We start from the raw sequence: 20,014 nt of genomic DNA, 5'->3' as shown, positions 1-20,014 counted from the left end.
CAAAGAGATAGCACTCCAAGAGCATGCCACACAAGGGGGAGATGAGGAAAAGCTTATATGTTGGCATCACAGATCTCTGTCATCCAATCTTTGATCACTTCCTTGGGGAGTTGCGGGGGTACAATTGGGATTTTTGAGAGCCATCAGCACCTGGGGGCTCACCTTATTTATGGAGTGCAGCCTGGAGATATCTTAACAAAATAATGAGATACTTAAACAAAATAATCATTAGTATGACAATTCCTCAAATTGTAGCATAAGTAGCTATGCACAATAGCTTAATATATTGCCCCACACCTTTCCCAAGAATCTGGCCTCTAGGCAGAGCACAGATACCCTGTTCACATTGAGGTTGGCTATGTTCTCACTTAACAGCACAGAATAGTTAAGAACTTTGTCTGACCTTTAAGATATTGAGCCAATAGTTGTTGGGCTTGAGTGGTGTTATGTACCTGGTAAGGGGTTGGGTAGATTGAGTGAAGCCTGGAGCCACATGCCAATAGAGAGATGGCCCTAACAAGGGCTAACTCTTCTGCCAGTGAGATAATCTGTTGCTGTAAAATGTTGCTTGATAAAGATGTTGGTTTAGTACCTCCTGTGCCTGTAGAGTTTCAGCAGACTTAGCGATTACCACATAGAGGTCTCTGCCATAGTGGCTGTCTGGGTCAAGGCAACAGCAGCTGTTGGTGCCCCAGCAATGCCTGCAATGATGGCAGCTGTAGTACCAACCCCCCCTTTCCCCAGTGTAGGAGTTGTAAGTGAGTCTGGACCATAAAATTAATAGCATGAAAGTGTGTAGTGTTTACCACAGGCATCCAAATGGTGGCTTGTTCCCTCATCAGGATAGCAGTTGCTAAATGCCCCATGCATTAATCAGTCAGGAGACATTTTTCATTATAGTGGTTAAGGCTGTTTCTGACAATGGAGGTATTAGTGACCAGAAAGGGAACAGGAGGTTGGACACAGACTAGGGTGGCTTTCCAGCCAAGCTGACTGCTAATGGTGACATTCACAGAGGTCACCCCAATCCACATTATCACTCACAGGCTTATATGGAAATATGTCCCATTAAAGAGATGGCCACCTACTAGGAGAATAAGGAGGCATGAATCAAGACAATTGGAGGGGCCATAAATCCCAATTGCTCATAATAGGGTCATATTGGAATATCATGGATCCCTGTTAACATAGGGAGTAATACTGGAAGCATCGTGTGAAGTAAACCTCTACATGCCAAGTGTGAGGTTAGATGACAGTATCAGGTAGCCCACAGTGAATATTGTACCTAATATAGCCTAGCAGTCCTCCCAGTGGATAGGAAATCCCACGAAAGTGGGCATTTGAGGGACCCTTGGGCATGATATGCTTGAGACATCTTTTGAGGATTTGTAATTAGTAAGGGGAACTTGAAGTCCCATACCTAACGTGGTGCCATAGGTTATATTGTCATGAAAGTCCCCTGTGGTTATATTGTGTAATTAGATACAAGGGCAGTCTGAAGAGACATTTGTAGTAAAGAAGAGAATTTTCTCCATGGGCAAGGTGCCTTCTAATGGCTGTGTGGTAGTGACAAAGTCCAAGAAGGGCAAACCCAAACTCACATTGGAAGAGAAAATAGCAGGGTAGGCTGGGTAGTTAACTGCCACAGGTAAAAGAACAGAGGGCAGGAACACCAAAGCCCAGAGCTCATTAGCACTCTCAGGCTGAAGAAAAATTAATAAAAACTGTATGTATATTATGTCTCTTGTTCCTGGTCTTCTGGCTTCTTCATAACCCCCGGTCCATGACCAAGCAAGTACTTTTTGTGGGTACTCATATTGGCACACATGCATACTGGGAGAAAACAACAACATTATCTCACTCCCTTGTCAGAAGCTGAGCTTGATGACTGCCATTGAGAGGTTATTGGGTTCATCCATCTAACTAACAGGAGGGGATAATCCCTTGACAAAATTTCCCAAAGTTTGTAAACAGGGCTTAGCCCTCTCTCCTCAAAGAGAAATTTCACATGGAACTTTCTGCTGATGATAGGTGTTGATCTCTTGGATTTTTGGGAGGTGACCAGAACAAGTGCTTCTTTCAAGAAGAGGTTTGCTCTTTCTACAATTGCTTGGTCTTGAAAATTATGGGTTATCCCAAAGGAGTGACTAATCCTCCATGAGGATAAAAAGGCATTGAACTGCTAAGATGAGTAAGCAGATCTATTGTAAGTCTTGAGTGCCCAAGGTACTCCAATTACCAGCACTGCTGATTTCATGGTCTTAATAGCATGAAAGCCTTTTGACCTGCCATGGCCACTCACCGTGCATACAAAGGTAGAGCAAGTAAGTACCACAGCATGTACATACCTAAGATTACCAAATGCTGGGTAATGGATGATGTCCTTTTGCCAGATTGAACTGGGGAGTACGTCTCTTGGGTTAACTCCTGATCTGCCAAGGGGCCCCAATGATGCAAGAAGTGCACAGGGTCTTGTAAGATGTTTACATTGCAAAATGGGCAATTTGAGCAACCATTTATGTACATTCTGAGGAGAAACGTGAAATTGCTGGTGCAACATCTGGCTTGCTCTAGCAATTCTACGTCGACAGCCATAATCAGGGCATCAGTTCTCTCGTTTCCTTCTGCAAATGTACTAGGTAATTTAGAATGTGACCTTATGTGTCCCATTTGTTTTCCAGTGATATCCAGCGGACCAAAATAGTGGCCTCCTCCCAAAAGTGATCCAGGTCATGAGTTTTAATCTTGAGACCATGTGGAAACAGAAGGCTTTTGAGTTCCCTAATCTGGGGTTCCTCGATGGGATGGATGAGGAATACATACTGATGAGAGCAAATGACAAACAGATATGACAGACAAGGCAAAAAAGCCTCATATTAAGCAGGGTCCCCCTCAGATATAGCTCAAAAGCCACATACCTAAACATGCCCCCATGTTAGGTACTGGAATGAATCTAAGCCAAAAGTAAAGTAGCTCATAGAGACAAAGGGACAAAGTCAAAGAAGACAAAAAAGATGTTCACACATTCCCCCTTGAACTGAGACCAAAAGCAAAAGTATGTTGGTTGCCAGGGTCAGTAGAAAAACAAAAAACAAAGAAGGTAGAAAAGATGGCCACCTCACACTCACCCTCGAACCAAGACCAAAAGTGAGAGTATGATAGTCACCGGGATGAACAGACAAAAACCAAAAAACAAACAAACAAACAAACAAACAAACAAAAAAACACAATAAAACCAAAAAACCAAACCAAAACAAAACAACCACTGAAAACAGAAATGAGGTCCATGCCCTCACCTTCTTGGGACCCCCATAACATAAAATACTAAGGGGCCAACTCACAGAAGATGTAATCAAGAGGGCACGACAGCACCCCTGGAAGAGAAAAAGACCAGAGCAGATCAGGTCGAACCACGAGCACAGTCCTTACAGTAACAGAAAACAACGAAACCACAAGCACAGTCCTTGCAGCAACAGACAAAAACGAGACCCAGAAAAGGAGGTTCACAAGCAGCCACAAAACAAAGATAATCTAGTCCATCTGCATTTTGCGCCAGATGCAGCCTTCGACTGCCCACTGCCCAACCCTACTTACCCTTGGGGTTTGGAGGTGAGGTGGCACGGAATCAAAGGCACAGACTCTGGGAGCAGATGAGAAACTCTGCACCAAACTCGTCTGAACGCTGCTGCAAAGCTTCTTTAATGCCCTCTACACATGTCATACTGGTCCCAAGAAACATCTCTTCTAAACAGTAGTTCCTGATTGGCTGGCATTGTCTATGTCAGCAGTCCTTGGTCTCCCAGGCGGTCCTCAGATAGGTCATCCTACAGGAGATGCTTTGGCGACTACAAGGCCCCTGGTTTTAATGCAGAGATAACTCTGCCGTTCCTCCTACAATGTATGCATACTTTCATATTATCTTCGAATACTGATACTCTTACCTCTTCCTTTCCAACTTGTATTCTCGTGATCTACTTTAGTTGTTTTATTGATCTAGCTAGTACTGAATTGAAGAGATAGAGTGTGGACAGCCTTGTATTTTCCCAAATTTAGAAAAATTGCTTTACACTTCTGTAAGCTTAGATGTTTTTTAAAAACTTAGTTTTAATAGGAGTTCTCAAGTGCGTTGATCCCCCCACTTCTAGCCCATGATCTAAATGTGGGGGGAAAAACATGGTAAATACAACAAAGGGATGTGAACCTGTTCAGAAGTAGTTCTTTGGGGTGATTCCAATCTCTGCCAAGATATCAGCAGTCCAGTTCAGAGCAAATTGAATCAGCAACAGTTGTTGGTTTTCTTTGCAGAAACTTCGAAAGGCCCGCTTAATATCAGAACGGTCTTACCTGATCTTTCCTCATGGATCTGCCTTCTGCAATAAGCTACTTCAGAAAATACAAGACTTGTGAAACAGAATGTTCATACAGTGGCGAGGCACCTATATTCACATTTTAAGTACTTATTTGCACTCTTTGTTTTTTTTTGTTTGTTTGTTTGTTTTTTGTTTTTTGTTTTTTGTTTTTTGTTTTTTTTTTGTCAGAGCTGGGACCGAACACAGGACGTTGCGCTTGCTAGGCAAACACTCTACCACTGAGCTAAATCCCCAACCCCTGCACTCTTTTTATTACGAAAACCTTCTTTTATTTAGTGCCATAGAATAAATTCAATATCTTGAAACTTGCTAGAAAAGTTTGTATCACTGACCTATGTTATTGATCTTAAAATATATATGATATTTTCATGTAAGAGAAATATTTTATAAGTGTTTATACTAAGCCAAATATATATAGTCACCACATAAATATACTCAAATAAATATATGTATGGACATAAATATTTAACATATATTAAGGTTAGCATTTTCCAACACCTTGCTTTAAAACCTAGTTGAATATTATTCTAAAATACAATGAAAACCCGTATATTTATTAGATGTAAGTGCTAACACAAAACCCAAACATTTTAAAACTCATTTCAAAGCTCCTTGCTTTTGCGGAAGATAAAATTCAAACTATCGGTGGGAAAGAGACCTCACCGCCTGGTCAGGTGGGCACTCATGAGGCTGCAGAGCAGAAGAGACCACCAACACTGCCCACCCCTGCCCACATCCCTGGCCCAAGAGGAAACTGTATAAGGCCTCTGGGTTCCCGTGGGGGAGGGCACAGGAGCGGCAGGACCCCTGCCTGAGACACCACCAGAACCTGAAGGAAACAGACCGGATAAACAGTTCTCTGCACCCAAATCCCGTGGGAGGTAGAGATAAACCTTCAGAGAGGCAGACAAGCCTGGGAAACCAGAAGAGACTGCTCTCTGTACATACATCTTGGACTCCAGAGGAAAACACCAAAGGCCATCTGGAACCCTGGTGCACTGAAGCTCCCGGAAGGGGCGGCACAGGTCTTCCTGGTTGCTGCCGCTGCAGAGAGCCCGTTGGCAGCACCCCACGAGCGAACTTGAGCCTCGGGACCACAGGTAAGACCAACTTTTCTGCTGCAAGAAAGCTGCCTGGTGAACTCAAGACACAGGCCCACAGGAACAGCTGAAGACCTGTAGAGAGGAAAAACTACACGCCCGAAAGCAGAACACTCTGTCCCCATAACTCACTGAAAGAGAGGAAAACAGGTCTACAGCACTCCTGACACACAGGCTTATACGACAGTCTAGCCACTGTCAGAAATAGCAGAACAAAGTAACACTAGAGATAATCTGATGGCGAGAGGCAAGCGCAGGAACCCAAGCAACAGAAACCAAGACTACATGGCATCATCGGAGCCCAATTCTCCCACCAAAACAAACATGGAATATCCAAGCACACCAGAAAAGCAAGATCTAGTTTCAAAATCATATTTGATCATGATGCTGGGGGACTTCAAGAAAGACGTGAAGAACTCCCTTAGGGAAACACAGGAAAACATTAATAAACAAGTAGAAGCCTACAGAGAGGAATCGCAAAAATCCCTGAAAGAATTCCAGGAAAACACAATCAAAAGTTGAAGGAATTAAAAATGGAAATAGAAGCAATCAAGAAAGAACACATGGAAACAACCTTGGATATAGAAAACCAAAAGAAGAGACAAGGAGCTGTAGATACAAGCTTCACCAACAGAATACAAGAGATGGAAGAGAGAATCTCAGGAGCAGAAGATTCCATAGAAATCATTGATTCAACTGTCAAAGATAATGTAAAGCGGAAAAAGCTACTGGTCCAAAACATACAGGAAATCCAGGACTCAATGAGAAGATCAAACCTAAGGATAATAGGTATAGAAGAGAGTGAAGACTCCCAGCTCAAAGGACCAGAAATATCTTCAACAAAATCGTAGAAGAAAACTTCACTAATCTAAAAAAAGAGATACCCATAGGCATACAAGAAGCCTACAGAACTCCAAATAGATTGGACCAGAAAGAAAGACCTCCCGTCACATAATAGTCAAAACACCAAATGCACAAAATAAAGAAAGAATATTAAAAGCAGTAAGGGAAAAAGGTCAAGTAACATATAAAGGGAGACCTATCAGAATCACACCAGACTTCTCGCCAGAAACTATGAAGGCCAGAAGATCCCGGACTGATGTCATACAGACCCTAAGAGAAAACAAATGCCAGCCCAGGTTACTGTATCCTGCAAAACTCTCAATTAACATAAATGGAGAAACCAAGATATTCCATGACAAAACCAAATTTACACAATATCTTTCTACAAATCCAGCACTACAAAGGATAATAAATGGTAAAGCCCAACATAAGGAGGCAAGCTATACCCTAGAAGAAGCAAGAAACTAATCGTCTTGGCAACAAAACAAAGAGAATGAAAGCACACAAACATAACCTCACATCCAAATATGAATATAACAGGAAGCAATAATCACTATTCCTTAATATCTCTCAACATCAATGGCCTCAACAACCCAATAAAAAGAAATAGATTAACAAACTGGATACGCAACGAGGACCCTGCATTCTGCTGCCTACAGGAAACACACCTCAGAGACAAAGACAGACATTACCTCAGAGTGAAAGGCTGGAAAACCATTTTCCAAGCAAATGGTCAGAAGAAGCAAGCTGGAGTAGCCATTCTAATATCAAATAAAATCAATTTTCAATTAAAAGTCATCAAAAAAGATAAGGAAGGACACTTCATATTCATCAAAGGAAAAATCCACCAAGATGAACTCTCAATCCTAAATATCTATGCCCCAAATACAAGGGCACCTACATATGTAAAAGAAACCTTACTAAAGCTCAAAACACACATTGCACCTCACACAATAATAGTGGGAGATTTCAACACCCCACTCTCATCAATGGACAGATCATGGAAACAGAAATTAAACAGAGATGTAGACAGACTAAGAGAAGTCATGAGCCAAATGGACGTAACAGATATTTATAGAACATTCTATCCTAAAGCAAAAGGATATACCTTCTTCTCAGCTCCTCATGGTACTTTCTCCAAAATTGACCATATAATTGGTCAAAAAACGGGCCTCAACAGGTACAGAAAGATAGAAATAATCCCATGCGTGCTATCGGACCACCACGGCCTAAAACTGGTCTTCAATAACAATCAAGGAAGAATGCCCACATATACTTGGAAATTGAACAATGCTCTACTCAATGATAACCTGGTCAAGGAAGAAATAAAGAAAGAAATTAAAAACTTTTTAGAATTTAATGAAAATGAAGGTACAACATACCCAAACTTATGGGACACAATGAAAGCTGTGCTAAGAGGAAAACTCATAGCGCTGAGTGCCTGCAGAAAGAAACAGGAAAGAGCATATGTCAGCAGCTTGACAGCACACCTAAAAGCTCTAGAACAAAAAGAAGCAAATACACCCAGGATGAGTAGAAGGCAGGAAATAATCAAACTCAGAGCAGAAATCAACCAAGTAGAAACAAAAAGGACCATGGAAAGAATCAACAGAACCAAAAGTTGGTTCTTTGAGAAAATCAACAAGATAGATAAACCCTTAGCCAGACTAATGAGAGGACACAGAGAGTCCGTCCAAATTAACAAAATCAGAAATGAAAAGGGAGACATAACAACAGATTCAGAGGAAATTAAAAAAATCATCAGATCTTACTATAAAAACCTATATTCAACAAAACTTGAAAATCTTCAGGAAATGGACAATTTCCTAGACAGATACCAGGTACCGAAGTTAAATCAAGAACAGATAAACCGGGTAAACAACCCCATAACTCCTAAGGAAATAGAAGCAGCCATTAAAGGTCTCCCAACCAAAAAGAGCCCAGGTCCAGACGGGTTTAGTGCAGAATTCTATCAAACCTTCATAGAAGACCTCATACCAATATTATCCAAACTATTCCACAAAATTGAAACAGATGGATCACTACCGAATACCTTCTACGAAGCCACAATCACTCTTATACCTAAACCACACAAAGACACAACAAAGAAAGAGAACTTCAGACCAATTTCCCTTATGAATATCGACGCAAAAATACTCAACAAAATTCTGGCAAACCGAATCCAAGAGCACATCAAAACAATCATCCACCATGACCAAGTAGGCTTCATCCCAGGCATGCAGGGATGGTTTAATATACGGAAAACCATCAACGTGATCCATTATATAAACAAACTGAAAGAACAAAACCACATGATCATTTCATTAGACGCTGAGAAAGCATTTGACAAAATTCAACACCCCTTCATGATAAAAGTCCTGGAAAGAATAGGAATTCAAGGCCCATACCTGAACATAGTAAAAGCCATATACAGCAAACCAGTTGCTAACATTAAACTAAATGGAGAGAAACTTGAAGCAATCCCACTAAAATCAGGGACTAGACAAGGCTGCCCACTCTCTCCCTACTTATTCAATATAGTTCTTGAAGTTGTAGCCAGAGCAATCAGACAACAAAAGGAGGTCAAGGGGATACAGATCGGAAAAGAAGAAGTCAAAATATCACTATTTGCAGATGATATGATAGTATATTTAAGTGATCCCAAAAGTTCCACCAGAGAACTACTAAAGCTGATAAACAACTTCAGCAAAGTGGCTGGGTATAAAATTAACTCAAATAAATCAGTAGCCTTCCTCTACACAAAAGAGAAACAAGCCGAGAAAGAAATTAGGGAAACGACACCTTTCATAATAGACCCAAATAATATAAAGTACCTCAGTGTGACTTTAACCAAGCAAGTAAAAGATCTGTACAATAAGAACTTCAAGACACTGAAGAAGGAAATTGAAGAAGACCTCAGAAGATGGAAAGATCTCCCATGCTCATGGATTGGCAGGATTAATATAGTAAAAATGGCCATTTTACCAAAAGCAATCTACAGATTCAATGCAATCCCCATCAAAATACCAATCCAATTCTTCAAAGAGTTAGACAGAACAATTTGCAAATTCATCTGGAATAACAAAAAACCCAGGATAGCTAAAGCTATCCTCAACAATAAAAGGACTTCAGGGGGAATCACTATCCCTGAACTCAAGCAGTATTACAGAGCAATAGTGATAAAAACTGCATGGTATTGGTACAGAGACAGACAGATAGACCAATGGAATAGAATTGAAGACCCAGAAATGAACCCACACACCTATGGTCACTTGATTTTTGACAAAGGAGCCAAAACCATCAAATGGAAAAAAGATAGCATTTTCAGCAAATGGTGCTGGTTCAACTGGAGGTCAACATGTAGAAGAATGCAGATCGATCCATGCTTATCACCCTGTACAAAGCTTAAGTCCAAGTGGATCAAGGACCTCCACATCAAACCAGACACACTCAAACTAATAGAAGAAAAACTAGGGAAGCATCTGGAACACATGGGCACTGGAAAAAATTTCCTAAACAAAACACCAATGGCTTACGCTCTAAGATCAAGAATCGACAAATGGGATCTCATAAAACTGCAAAGCTTCTGTAAGGCAAAGGACACCGTGGTTAGGACAAAATGGCAACCAACAGATTGGGAAAAGATCTTTACCAATCCTACAACAGATAGAGGCCTTATATCCAAAATATACAAAGAACTCAAGAAGTTAGACCGCAGGGAAACAAATAACCCTATTAAAAAATGGGGTTCAGAGCTAAACAAAGAATTCACAGCTGAGGAATGCCAAATGGCTGAGAAACACCTAAAGAAATGTTCAACATCTTTAGTCATAAGGGAAATGCAAATCAAAACAACCCTGAGATTTCACCTCACAACAGTGAGAATGGCTAAGATCAAAAACTCAGGGGACAACAGATGCTGGCGAGGATGTGGAGGAAGAGGAACACTCCTCCATTGTTGGTGGGATTGCAAACTGGTACAACCATTCTGGAAATCAGTCTGGAGGATCCTCAGAAAATTGGACATTGAACTGCCTTAGGATCCAGCTATTCCTCTCTTGGGCATATACCCAAAAGATGCCCCAACATATAAAAAAGACACGTGCTCCACTATGTTCATCGCTGCCTTATTTATAATAGCCAGAAGCTGGAAAGAACCCAGATGCCCTTCAGCAGAGGAATGGATACAGAAAATGTGGTACATCTACACAATGGAATATTACTCAGCTTTCAAAAACAACGGCTTTATGAAATTCGTAGGCAAATGTTTGGAACTGGAAAATATCATCCTGAGTGAGCTAAACCAATGACAGAAAGACATACATGGTATGCACTCACTGATAAGTGGCTATTAGCCCAAATGCTTGAATTACCCTAGATGCCTAGAACAAATGAAACTCAAGACGGATGATCAAAATGTGAATGCTTCACTCCTTCTCTAAAAGGGGAACAGGAATACCTTGGCAGGGAAGAGAGAGGCAAAGATTAAAACAGAGACTGAAGGAACACCCATTCAGAGCCTGCCCCACATGTGGCCCATACATATACAGCCACCCAATTAGACAAGATGGATGAAGCAAAGAAGTGCAGGCCGACAGGAGCCGGATGTAGATCGCTCCTGAGAGACACAGCCAGAATACAGCAAATACAGAGGCGAATGCCAGCAGCAAACCACTGAACTGAGAATAGGACCCCCGTTGAAGGAATCAGAGAAAGAACTGGAAGAGCTTGAAGGGGCTCGAGACCCCATATGTACAACAATGCCAAGCAACCAGAGCTTCCAGGGACTAAGCCACTACCTAAAGACTATACATGGACTGACCCTGGACTCTGACCTCATAGGTAGCAATGAATATCCTAGTAAGAGCACCAGTGGAAGGGGAAGCCCTGGGTCCTGCTAAGACTGAACCCCCAGTGAACTAGACTGGTGGGGGGAGGGTGGCAATGGGGGGAGGGTTGGGAGGGGAACACCCATAAGGAAGGGGAGGGGGGAGGGGGATGTTTGCCCGGATACCGGGAAAGGGAAAAACACTCGAAATGTATATAAGAAATACTCAAGTTAATAAAAAACAAAAAAAAAAAACAAAAAAATTCAAACTATCTTTTAGCTTTACATTGATAATCTTGCTTTGACCTTTCTCTCATGTGTATAATTAAACAAATATACAAAAAGTTTCTACCCTTCTGCATTAACATCTTCCTTTATTCCCAATTCTGGATTTCCACATCTTTTCATTTCCCTTTCCTTTGAAGCAGTTTGGTAACACTAATTCAGGAAACAGTGATGACCCCAAGCCATTGGAATCTGATTCTTCTCTCTGTTCACATAACTTTGTCAAGACCTCATCTGCTTCTTTACTATGAGAGAAGCTTACATGAGGTTTCCTAACTGGAAGATTGTTAGATTTGCTGGGCAGCTCTGTGGATCATATGTCCATTACTGGCTAGCAACTCTCTGGGTTTTCTTGTTGCTACTGAAACTACACATTAACTGAAGAGCAGCACAGCAATTTTCCCCAAAGAATATTAGTTCCAGCATGATTCTTTCTTGTTCTGAGTATGATGATGACTGAACTTTTACGTAGAAAGAATCAAACTGTACTCATCTATCTTTAGTTGGTTTATTTCACTTAGCAAATTGCCAGACCACATTGTAAGCAAATTGAACTTTTTAACTGCAAAATTGCTTTGCATTTGTATTAGCATGTTTTATTTGCTCAACCACTCATTGGCTGATAGCTACATACACTTTTTGCCTACAGTCAATGATACATCTGTGAACTTGGCAGTGCACACACCTCTTTGACATACTGATGCCATTGTATTTGGACACGTGGGAGAGGCATTAATGATGCTGGTGGCAGTTAGTAAATTCCAGGATCTCTTGTGTATTTGATGGCCATTTCTTGTCTTGACTAATGTTTATTCAAGTCTTCTCCCATTTCTATTGAATATCTCTTGGTTCTGTATTTACTAATGAGCTTAGATGATATTTGCATTTCGGGTATCAATGTCCTGTCAGTTCCATGATCAGCAATGTTTTTTCTTATATCATTTGTGGAAAAGTTCCCACTCCCTTATTTGTCTGCAGCTATATTAACTCACTATGTTCCTCTGTTTAAAGTTTTGTGTTGTGTTCCTGAGAGATAGTAACAAGTATATTAAAGAACTGAGAATGACAAAATCTGTAAGCCAATGAAAATAATGTGCAGGACATTAGAAAATTTATCTGGTATATGGGACATACTAAAGAAACATTTAAAATTTATCATTAAGTTGGTTATACTTATTGAAAAATTTAACTCAGGATGGTTAGAATGGGAAGAAAATGACCCCTTAGCACATATATTTCCTCTTTCCTTTTTTAGTATTCATTCAGTCAACATCTAACTGTAAACTTGAAGGAAAATATCTTAAATTATGCTATAAAGTAGAGAGAATGCTGACATTATCTACTTTATAGGAATATAATTTACCTGGAATATATAACCTAAGAAATGCATTAAGATCAAATGAAAGTTCTATGTTTGCTAAATTGTCTTGGCTTTTTCTGAGTGTTTTAGAAGATTCTCTAATTTGAGCATATTTTTTCTGCAAAGAAATTACAAGATCAACTGAAAAATTAATAAAGTGCCACTAATTGGAAATAAACTGGTCAGGGATTTCTGATTATCAATTATGCATTCATGGATAATTATTTGTTCTCAAATAAGATCAGTTCCAAATAAATATTTTAAATGAGTAACTTATAGAATCAAGAAGACGAGATAAAATTCATTTATCTAGGCTGTAAAAATTCATTTATCTAGAATATGGAAAAGTTTTTCTCTTGACTACAGCTAAATATTTCTAGTTTTTGTTATATATCAATTTTAATTATATCTTATATTTTCATTAAATCAACATAGCACTATGGTCTCTAATGTTGTAAATATAATTAATTGATCATTACATGCATTAAAGTCCATGAATAAAAAGCCCCATAGGTTGATACTTTTATACAGAGTGACCTATGAAATCCTTCACTATACATCAGTGCAAAACTTCAGAGCTTATTAGGAATGATGATTCCAAAGACCCCCCCGCCCTTTCCACAATGAATCACAGTTTCTTGGATCCCTAGATCTTTCCTCAGTTTGGTTTCCCAGATAAACTCAATGCAATTTAATTTGACAGCAAATTATTTAAAAGATCTAACTGCTTTCCAGAAATAAAGGCAAGATCAAGCAGTCATGATTCTCTTTCCAGCAATAAATAGTGGCATCTAGTTTTCAGGCTAAAGAAAAGTACTTGGGAAGTTGGGTTTGCATGGAAGGATCCTGTCAAACCGCATTACCTCCTTTTGAAACCTGAAGAGTTTGACCTTTACCAGGTCATTTGTCTTCGGTGGTCTCTAGAGGCTTTTTAAGATGTAACAGCAGAATTCAGATATATAGACCTTCTGGGGTTTATTTCATCACATACCTCAAAGACTAAGTTTACACAAGGCAAATATATTTTAAAGTTATCATGCCAATTTAATACAAATACATAAAGGGTCTGTTGTTCCTTGTCCCCATAAATGCCTAACATTCTCATTTTCTTCTTTTCAGCTGTTGGAATTCAGTAATATCTAGTTTTTGTTGTGATTTATATTTTACTGAAGATTAATGAACTTAAATTTGTTATGATTGCTACTCTCAGCACCTTTAAAATGTATCAATTAGATTTTTGTCTCACGTTTTACAACATCTCTCTTCATGATTTTCAACAAACCTCAACTTGAAGGTTTCAGCCTTCAGGGATGTAATTGTATACTGATTTATTACTCTTCTCAGAATTATGTTTACTTTATCTGTATTGTTTTAATGCTTAGTTAAGGTGCTATCAAAACCAATAAAAGAATGTATACATAAATATCCACATACATGAGATAGAAATAAAGTGATAACTGTCAGGCTTCGACTCTTCGGTGTAGAATAATGAGTTCTTAATTTTTCAACTATATTTATTTTCAAAACAAGCCATAGTGAATCATTATTATAATGGCTTAGAGATAGTACTGCTGATCAACAAGCAGTGAGATATTGGCACACTCTCTAATGAGCTAATTTCAAATGTTTTAGGGATGGAGAGATGGCTCAGTAAAAACATCACTGACTACTCTTGCAGAGGATCTGGATTAAATTCCAGCAAACAACTGGTGGCTCACAATTGTCCATAAATTCAGTATCAAGGGATCTGACACCCTCTTCTGATCGTTTTGTGCACCAGACATGCATGAATTCCACAAATTTATATACAGACCAACCATCCTTACACACAACAATTAATTAATTAGTTAATTAATAAAAATAACAACAGCAAAAAAGTTGCTATGATTACCCAGAGGACCAAAAAACCCAAACAGCCTATCATGGCTTGTAGGTTGATGTCTAAGTGCAGATGAGGACTGGCACAAGTTAGGTCAAGGCTATGATTGGACAATTAAAATATAAGGTAGGGACAAAGGTTTTGTAAGGCTGGAGAGAAGGAGAAGGAAGGAGAATAAAGATGGAGACAGAAAAGGATGACCACATCCAAGTGGTCTTGAATTGCCAAGGTATTTGGGATGGATATCTATAAGCAAATTTATCTTATCTAGGTGGGCGGTTTACTTTCTTATCAACTGGTTGTAAGTTTATTGTGTGGATGTGTTGTGGATTGAGAAATTAACATATAAATCTGATTGTTGCATTGTAGTGTGTTGAGTCTTGATTTTAATGGGTTGTTGGGAGTTTATACCATAACTATTTAGGGAACAGATGTTGGGAATGTAAGCAGAACAACGGCAGAGAGTTACAAGAGGGTAGCGGCCACTGAGTGCAGGGGGTAGATGCTGGAAATGTGAATAGAGTCGACATTAAGAGAGTCACAAGGTAGGCAGTCTCTGTATGAAACTGAAATGGCAGTGACCCTGCCTGGGTCAGAGAGTACTCAGAGGCAGTGTGGAGCCGCTGAGATAAATTAGCCCAAGTTCCAATGGCCCACTGGAGCCAGAACTAGAGAGAGTGTGACTGACGGGGTACACATGAAATGGAGTGTGCTTTTTTTTTCATTTTTTATCACAACAGTGGCTTTCTATTTTTAGGATGACATTTTAGTCACTGTGTGCTCAACGATAAAGTGCTGAAGCAAAGTTCTTAGACAACCTCAGTGAAAAGAGTACTTGGATTTTTCTGACACATCATAAAAGAGAAATATAAATGAAAGACAAACATAGAGATAGGTACAGATATCCAGTTCTAACTTTGACATTCAGTTGGCTTCCACAGCTAAATTTCTAAGTCCATCTTTCCTCTGAACTCAGACCCAGGTCAAGACTCAAGGTCCATGCCGAAGTGAGTCTGAGGGCTTGAACTGTCTTTGTTTCACACCTTTGTACACTTCACACACCATCTTCCTCTAATATGCGTTAAAACTGTATTTGCCAAATTAATTCACTGAAGTCCCTTTCTAGTGAACTTTTAAATTGTATCAATCCCATCCACTTGTCTGTCTATAATAGTGTTTCTGGTGCCAACTGCTGGTCACCTTAGACTTTTTAGGTTTCAAATATATTCTTTTTACCAATTTCCTTGAACAAAACTTATGCTGCACCAGGCAGAAGGGAGTCAGTCACAAAGAAAATGGAAATACTGCTTGCTAATGCTCCTGGGAACTTTTACACTGATCAGTTGTTCTAGAACTCAGCATGTGACTTCTCTGTCAGGTAAATTTTCTTACACAAATTTCTACTGCCTGTTAGAAATATGAATCCATAAATTCTGTTTTGTGGGGTTTTGTTTGTTTGTTGTTATTTGTTTGGATATTTTAGACGTGACCTGATACTTCAAACATTTGTTGTCAAAGCCTGTGTCTGTGGTATCAGTCATGATCGTTACCAAGTAGCAAAGAGAGCAAAGTCTTTCTATGTCTTAATTTATCAAAATTCCTGAGCATAATTGCCAATAAAATATCTCCATTCTTTCTTTCTAAAGCATCCCCAGGTGTTAAGAATTTATACAAAACAATGATTACATTAGTGATACAACTTTTAATGAACCCTTAACACTGTTATTTAATAATCAGACAAGCATAGTGAAGGAAATATCGGCTTTCCAAATACTTAATGTAGTTCTCAATTATTCCAGCCAGTTAAAACAGACAAAGTAATAGCCCCTCAGGGATGCATATGTTCTGGTAGCTATAAATGTGTTTCTAAAGATGAATAAGGTACTGTATAGAAGCAGAGTGGCTCAGCAGCTTACTTTGTGGCAAAGGTTAGACCAGATCATTTCAGTATAGGATTAGGATTCGTATAGATAAAAGAAAAAGTATGCAGATTAGCATGCAAATGCTTCTATGTGAGAAACAACCAAAACCCACCACCTACTTTGACAATAGAAGGAGCTAAAGAAGATAGGTACCTCTACGGGATAGGAAAGGTACAAAGAAGAAGTTCCATTAAAATTAACACGTAGGATGGCAGCTTTGTGTTCCAATCAGTTTTGCTTCAAACTAACTCACCTGAAAGATATGAAAATATGTATTTTATTTCAAGTTACTGAATATATGGTCATTTATTATAATAGTTATGAAAAACTAATTATTAGTATGTGCCTTTGAGCAAGCTAACCATGTGAAACTCAGCCATATCTTCTAAAGGTTAGTAATATATTCTATTAATTATAAGTTTGCTAATTATTATTATATACAAATTTCTGTACATAGATGAAATACTATTGATATTTAAAGTATACTGCTAATTTAACCTTGGTTCAATTCTTTCATTGCTCTTAGTGGTTTTATATCACACTTCAGGGTTCATTCAGACTTATCAACATGTAGATTTCCATATTATATTGACAAACATAAAAGAGAAATTATGTAAGGTTGCTGCTAAAATATTTTCCCTTTCAGCATATCAACAATATGTACATGGAGATATGTCAGACATATAAACGATGTAGACCACATTTTATTCTTCTCTGGAAAAGCAAACAGAAATGAAGAAACCTGAAATTCAAAGCTAGGTAATCATCTGTACATGAATGCAATATTTTATTCAATTTCATGAAAATGTTGTGCAGCTATATTGAAGTAAGCTCCTGAAAAACTCAAGGTCAGGGCTAAATCTGATGAATAAAGACAGTAAATGTTGCCAGTTCACAAGGGAAACATTTTGATTGACGTTGCCTGTTATGCCAAAACAGCGGAAAATGGTTAGCTGGAAGAAACAAATAGAAATTTTGTGGGTTTTCTTAATCTTCTTTTCATGTTGAGGCCTTATGAATATTTATACAATGCTAGTTACAAAGAGAACATGCTTTCTATTTTACTGAATATAAAAATCTGGATAAAGAAGTGTTTAAAACAAGTTCATTAATATTTATTGAAGCAAAATAGTTTCAAACAGATATTTTCTTAATATGTAAACAAAAAATAGAAATTGATGAACAGTAAAATACATGTAGGAAGAAGAGAGATAATCTAAGGAACAAATAAAATTACTCTGTGGTAAAACGTATTAAAAGCTGCCTTGCTGTACCTTTGTTAGCATGACCTTTAGAAGAAACTACACCATTTAATATCTCAAAATATTGTCTGATTAAGTGAGCCAGCTAGCACTGTAAAAAACATGCATAAACAAGTAAATACACATGGTAAATATTATACTGAAAAAGTTTTAAAACATTAAATCAAAATCTTAAAACTGAAAAATCTATGCTTGTCAATAATCATATTTGACAGTTTCTTCAAAAGATAAATCAATTTTAACTTAGCAAAACAAAGTTCATATAAAAATGACAAAATTTAGATTCACAGTGTAATTTCTTTTATTGTATATTTTTATTTACATTTCAAATGTTATTCCCTTACCCGGTTTCCAGGACATAAGCCCCATCCCCTTCTTCTTCTATAAGGGTGTTCCCCTCCATATCCACTCCCCTCTTTCCACTCCCTTGACAGTCCCCTACACTGGGGTTTCAACCTTCACAGGACCAAGGCCTCTCCTTCCATTGGTGCCCAACAGGCCATCCTCTGCTACATATGCAGCTGGAGCCATGGGTCAGTCCATGTATAGTGTTTGGGTAGTGGTTTAGTCCCTGGGAACTCTGCTTGGTTGGCACTGTTTTTCTTATGGGGTTTGGTTTGATTTTGAAGTCCTTTATCCACTTGGACTTTAGCTTTGTACAGGGTGATTGGGATGGGTCGATTTGCATTCTTCTACATGCTGACTTCCAGTTGAACCAGCACCATTTGCTGAAAATGCTATCTTTTTTCCAATGGATGGTTTTAGCTCCTTTGTCAAAGATCAAATGACTGTAGCTCTAAGGGTTCATTTCTGGTTCTTCAGTTCTACTCCACTGATCTACCTGCCTGCAAATTGTTCTAACTCTATGAAGAATTGAGTTGGAATTTTGATGGGGATTTCATTGAATCTATCAATTGCTCTTTTGCTATTTTTACTGTATTAATCCTGCCAATCCATGAGCATGGGAGGTCTTTCCATCTTCTGAGATCTTCTTCAATTTCTTTCTTCAGAGACTTGAAGTTCTTGTCATACACGTATCTCACTTGCTTGGCACAGTGTAATTTCATAGTCATTCTATTTATAATTAAAATTTTCTGCAGTGGGTATAACTTTTATGTGGTAATTTATCTATCACTTACAAATAATCATCCCTATAGACAAAAGAGATGAGGTAGATATATGGATAGGCATAGATAGATAAAGAGAAAAAAGAGTCAAAAAAGAACACATGACATGCAAAAGTTGATGGTAAATGAAGATTTTTTTTAAAAAATAGCCCATCTTGACTTTATAATTTTTTTTCTAATTTAGTATTTAATGTCAAATTTACATTTTGGGGAAGGTATGGTCAAAATTTTCTAATCTAATATTTAATTTTGACTATGCATCGTTTAAAATTCTATCATACAACCCTGAGTTCACAGTTGAACATTGAAGTCAGTCAGAACAGAAACTCAAGACAGAAAACTGGAGGTAAGAAGTGAAGCAGAGGGGTTGGAGATTTAGCTCAGTGGTAGAGCCCTTGCCTAGCAAGTGCAAGGCCCTGGGTTCGGTCCTCAGCTCCGGAAAAAAAAAAGTGAAGCAGAGAGTGTGGAGGAATGCTACTCTCTTCTCACTCATTTGTTCCATGCCTCCTGCTTCTTTTATGACTGCTACTTGTACATGTGTACATTCGTCTAACCAGTGAATAATATTGTAATTTAACTTCACGTTAGTCACTGTGAGCCTATCAGCAGCACAATCATGACTTGCCTCTTAAGAGTTACAAATGCTCAAATATTTCTGTGGAAATATAGGTAGACATCTATAGAATACTTCCACTTAAAATTCTAAATGTTACTGTTAAAATTATATACATAATATAAATATAAACTTATATTTATCATTGCTTGAGTAAAATTATGTAAGGGTTGATAATAAAGACTACAAATTATCACATACAACAATGTGTTATCATTTAGATTGTTACAAAGAAATTAATAGGTTATATAAATATTGAGAAGATATGTTATCTAAATAATAATAAATACATAAACATTTTAGATAGTGAATGCAAAAATGATCTAAAAATATGTCAATACATAAGACAAAGTCATAACAATTGGTATTCCATTATGTCTAAGTTTGTTTTTTTCTGAGGAACATTAGATGTGTTGCCATTAAAG

Source organism: Rattus norvegicus, chromosome 14 (genome assembly GCF_036323735.1).
Source record: "Rattus norvegicus strain BN/NHsdMcwi chromosome 14, GRCr8, whole genome shotgun sequence".
Lineage (NCBI taxonomy): Eukaryota > Metazoa > Chordata > Mammalia > Rodentia > Muridae > Rattus > Rattus norvegicus.
The sequence above is the reverse complement of the archived record's forward strand: the minus strand, read 5'-3'. Positions refer to the sequence as shown.